The 5,470-nt window shown below is 43.0% G+C and overlaps 1 long non-coding RNA gene across 1 annotated transcript; it reads right to left on the bottom strand.

The window, feature by feature from the left end:
* Positions 1-661: 661 nt before the first annotated feature.
* Positions 662-5,003, bottom strand: LOC309344988. The gene is made up of 4 exons (XR_014157964.1): positions 4,551-5,003; positions 3,173-3,299; positions 2,905-3,048; positions 662-1,975 (listed from the first exon to the last, which is right to left on the bottom strand). It is a non-coding gene; the product is annotated as an uncharacterized lncRNA (long non-coding RNA).
* Positions 5,004-5,470: the final 467 nt, after the last annotated feature.

The raw sequence follows: 5,470 nt of genomic DNA, 5'->3' as shown, positions 1-5,470 counted from the left end.
AGCTTTTTGGTTGTTCTGATCTAGGAGCTGAAAGCACAGACTGTGTCTTTGTGGGCTTGATTTTTTTCTTTTTTTAATGACACATAAGTGACATGGAAGTTGGAGCTGGGTGTACGCACAGCCCAATCTGATGCGCTCTCCTAATGGCACAAAGTGGGCTAGATTATGGGCTGCTAATCGTTTACACACCAGGGGGCATTGACAGGCAGGGACAACTTTATCCCAAGCTAAGGAATTAGAAGTGCCTTAAGGACTCCAATCAGTGTGAAGCTGGTTTGACAAACAGCATCCAACTGTGAGGTTTTGACCAGCTTCGGCCCATCTGAAGCTGAAGCTGATACAGGCTCGTCATATCTTGAGCCCAAGCAGAGCGTCTTCACACAGCAGAAGGATAAGCAGTATGTGCCACATTCTCAACTTTATTTACACTTCTATGCTGAGAGAATACAAACATGCATCTTGCCTCTGCGAGAGCAGAGAAGCAACACATCTCGGAAACAAAGAACACCGAGAGAACAGTGAAAAACAGGAAACCAGTGAATGTCACATCCAGTCTCCCATTCCCGTGGGAACCCAACAGTAACTCTGACTGTGGAATGCAAAACAAAGCCTTGTGACTGCATTTGCTGCTCAGTGAGGGAAATAGAAACCAACACCAACAGCAGCACCTGATAACAAAGTGCAGGATACATATACCTTTTGGATAATGTGTGAACAGAGATTAAAAACCCAGCCCTGGAAATGCAGAGAGTGTACAGTAATCAGGAGTGTGAACACAGCCAGGAGACCTTTCTTTCTCTTTTTCTCTGGACTTAGGGTCCCAGGTCGGAACTGATTTGGGAACCATCAGCAATACCTCTCTGCTTTGGAAACTTGAAGCAGCAGCAAAGTTGCACTCACTTGGGATGCAGAATTGACCCAGGAAGCATTGATTGCTGACTCCCCTATTCTAGCAATGCGTCATTACAGAAACTTTAGGGAGGTGACTCCCAATTAGCTAAGGACTGTGGCCCCTGTTTTTCAAAAGCCAAGCCACTTTTGATAACTCTATGATAGCTTTTGTTATGTGAGTGGTGCCAGGGACCCCCTGGGTGAATTATGTGGACTCCCTGGGGCAGGGAGGGCCATCTAGGGGGGCAAGCGTCCCCCAAAAAATTCAAGGAAGGGGCTAGGCCCCCTCAAAATTCTGCAGCAACTGTGTGCATGCCGTGGATGCACATCATGTGACGTGCTTATCTCACTCATGCATGCCGCATAGCGTGTTAGCGTCACTTGTGCAAGCCACAAAGCATGCACACAACATGTCAACTAAACTCCTGTTTGGCTGCTTTGTATCTGGTTGTTAGTTTGTAATTATTAGACAACTCAGGGCATGAACCATTCAAGCTTAAGCACTGTTATTTCCCATTGATCTGAAAAGTAGTGCTAAGTGCAGGCTGAAATCAGTGAGTTTTTGAAGCAGTTAGTCTGGATTGTATCCTTTCTATCCATTTTCGGAAGGGGAAATGTATTTCCCCCCCTTTATTTCAATGTCTTTGCAAAGCAGTTCAAAATAATTTGCAATGCATCATTTAACATTATGCAATTACTGCCTCCATCTTTCTAACAGCTGCAAAACAATGAGACACGTTGTCGTTCCTCTTTGAAGCAAAAGCACATGTCACACCACTGTTGTGTCTCTATGAAAATATGTTACATTTTGATTGCGTTCTGTGCTTTAGTCCTTTGGCACCTTTGACCTTATGTCTCACTCAAGAATTGCTAACAAAATTAGCTCAGCTAATTTCAAATGCGTCAGAACTTGCCATTTCTTGTCCTGTCAAAATGTTCTGGGTGAAATTGTTCATGCCGCAGAAGGTGAGTGGTCAGTTTCGATCGGGGCTGCTGGTGGAGAATACTTTTCTCGGTCTCTGAACCAGCATGGGCTCCAAACTCTCAGCTTTCATTTTTTTAGAACAGTAAGTCAATCTGACACCTATAAAGAAAGTTAGAAAGGAAAATGTGCAGATAACGTTGTCAGGCTTTGGCAGACAAATACAGAAAAGCTAGGTATGTTTAACCATTGTTGGTATGCAATTGCAGGAAAGAATGCTGACCATCCCCGCTTGGGCTCGAGAGAGACCCTCCCAGGACAGCAGAAAAACAGGAGAAGAAGCTTGTTTCTGTTATAATAATAATAATAATAATAATTACTTATATCCCGCCCTCCCCAGCCGAAGCCGGGCTCAGGGCGGCTAACAACAGTAAAACAGTACAAAAGTACAACACAACACTCTAAAATCATTCATTATAAAATTAATTGTTGCTGCCAATCTGAACAGAGGATAGTCTTCCTGTGTACTGAGGTGCCTTCCTCCACATCCACATTATTTCACTTACTCCCCAAGTGTGCTGCCTTAACATTATCAAACACAACCAGCTGGCTTTGGCATATTTTACTCTGAAGTATTTCCCTTGAAATAAATGAGGCTTCCTTCCTACTCGGAAAAAATTGTGATATTGCCATGTTCACCACCCTCTCCAATTTTCCATGTCCCCCACACAGCTGCTAACGGGCTGTTTGTCATCACTGGGCTGTTATTTATACAGGAACCATGAACCACAAATGTAAAATACAAAATGAACCAGCAAATACAATGAAAAAACCATCAAATGCCCTACTGCTGCAGCAAGTCAGTATTCATAGACTCACAGATCAGAGCTGGAAGAGGATCATCTAGTCCAACCCCATAAAATGCAGCTGTGCTTTATGGGGATCGAACCTGCAACCTGGGTGTTTTTAGCACCATGTTCTAACCAACTGAGCTATTCCTGTCAAATGAATTTCAGCACACGGGTGGTTTTACTCATAAAGGTTGGTAAAATGTGTGTGTGTTTTGATGACAGCTGTGAAGCTATACATACTTAATAGTATCTCTTGCTGGTTGTATCTTTGTATTGGTTTTCCTCCCCAAAGCTCAAGGCTTTGTAAATTGTATCCCCCTCTTCCCTTTTAATCTTCACAACAGCCCTGTGAGGTAGGCTGAGTTGGTAGTTCAGACACCAAATCTGTGAAACTGAACATACTTAAAGTATTTATTTGCTTGTTATTGATCAGGGTTGGCAAACTTTTGTTTTTTTGGGGGGAGACTGTGAAATGTTGCCGTTAAATCAAGGCAGGGGGCTGATTTACTGACTCATTTTTTCTTTATATGATCTGTGTATGGCATGCCATATTTGTATCTTGGGTTTTTTCTGCCAGGAGTTAAGGGTTGTGTCAGTTGTTCTCCCCTTTCCCTCCTTCTGTCTTTGTAAGAGGCCTGTGAGGTAAAATAGGTTAATATATGCACATAAGCAGAAGCTTTTTGCTAATAGATTGCCTGGCAGAATGGGCAGGGCAGGGGGAGTGTTGTGATATACTTCAGGTTTATTCTGGGGTAATTGGTTTGTAATGGCAGTCACCCACTGTGGAAACTAGAGAAGGTTAGCTCTCAAGAAGGATTCAGTTTTGTGTACTTTAAAATATATAATTATTTGCAGAAATTTTTTTAAATAAAGACTTTCTTCTTTTATTGGGAAAAAACAAGGAGCTGTGGCAATGGAATTTCTTTATTGCCTTTTTTTTCATTTCCACAGCCAATATTCTGCAAGGTAGGAGCCTGAAAGCAAGAGTCAGTAATATAAGGGATGTCACGTTGCACGAAATGGGAGTATAAGGGATGTCACATTGCACGAAATGGGAGTGGAAGACCATAAGATGTGCTGCAGAGTTGGGAAAATGAGAGATTTAATGCCAAAAAACATTTTATACAATCCACTCCGTCCACAAAATGCATTGGGCTTGGGCTCTCAGTTGTGAAACAGAACATTTATGTTAAGGTTGGAGGGATCCACTTATTCATTCATCTGGCCATATGATGGTCAGGTGCCCAAGAGAAAGGCAGTCAATCACTTTTAATAGGTCCCAGTAACAGAGGAGTTTCCCACAATGTCTGCCCCTTAAGACTCTTGATTGTGAAGCAATCAGTATCGTTATCACAGGGTTTTTTCCTTTACTTTTTTCCCCCTCACTATAGTCTCATTATTCTACAGGCACAATTCAAGTTACTTATCTATTCTTGATTAAATGATACACCACGGTCTTGGAACTACTCTTCCTGTTGCCCAGTTACAATGTGAATTTATGCCCTACTTTTCAAGGAAAGAAGCTTTCAGAAAGCAAATGAATGACTAAGACTGGATTTCTGAAGATCGTTACTTAGAGGCATCCAAAAGCAATACTTTGTATTTCTTTAGGACATTCCTTCACTCCATGTTGCTCCTCATGAGTCCAGACGAACATTGCCTGGCTATTGTTTTATTGTTTTAATATGTTGTAAACTCTTTTGAGATTTTTATTAAAAATATAAAGCAGTATAGAAATTTAATTAAATACATTCATGCATGCATACACACATACATACAAATAGAGATGGATGATGCTGGTGTGGCAGGCAGTGGATCCCCATTGATATCAACCAGGCTATTCAGGCCCTGATTCAAGAATATCAAGCCCTGAAAGGACTGCTTACCTTCCTATGATGGCAAGTGGCGGTTGTGCCCTGGCATAGCCATGGTCCACACCCAGCGCAAACTTCTGACTGTTGGGAGATGGCACCCCATCTTTCTCTGACTATGTGTGTTGCTGGGAGTCTTGTATTCAAGTGGACCTATCGCAAGCAAGCTGCATTTGAATGGACCTATCACAGGCAGGCTGCATTTGCTGGGAGGATTGTATTCAAACGAACCTATCGCAAGCAAGCTGCATTTGAATGGACCTATCTCAGGCAAGCAAAGGGGTAAGTGAGGCTTTGTGCCGGACCTGAGTGAAGACCAGGGGCTGAAGTCTGCTCACTGGGAGTAATAAAAGTCCTTGCCATGGGCATAGCCGGGGGGGGGGGGTTCAGGAGGGTACCTGCTCTCCTAAATAAAACAAATCACTAAAAATACTTAACTAACTGAGGTTCTGCCCCTCCTAACATAAATCCTGGCTACGCCTGTGAGCCTTGTACAGTACATACTTGTCAGCTCAGTCAAAGCTAGATTTGGAGGAATGAGGAAGCTCCAGAAAAGGCTTTGGAAGTAGCTGAAGATCTGAAACAGAGCAGAGATTGGCCCTGCAAACGGTTGAAGACTGGAGGTCTAGGTTCAACTGGTTCTTTGGCAGAACTGGTATTGTGAGCGTGAGTTCTTCGTCCAGCAGAGAAGGGGACGAGTTTCCTTCACAGCCAATCAGAATGGCCTTACATGAAATCATTAACACTTTAAACTCTTTAACGTAACTGAATCTGTATCAGTTAGCCAACAATCTGTTTTACCAAATCACATTTGCTAACGTTTGCAGTTCCATCTGTGCTGGCTCAGTTGGTTAGAGCGTGGTGCTGATAATGCCAAGGTCACAGGTTTGATCCCCATAAGGGACTGGCCGCATATTCCTGCATGGCAGGGGGTT

Source organism: Podarcis erhardii (genome assembly GCF_964252035.2).
Source record: "Podarcis erhardii genome assembly, chromosome: 1".
NCBI lineage: Eukaryota > Metazoa > Chordata > Lepidosauria > Squamata > Lacertidae > Podarcis > Podarcis erhardii.
The sequence above is the reverse complement of the archived record's forward strand: the minus strand, read 5'-3'. Positions and strand labels throughout refer to the sequence as shown.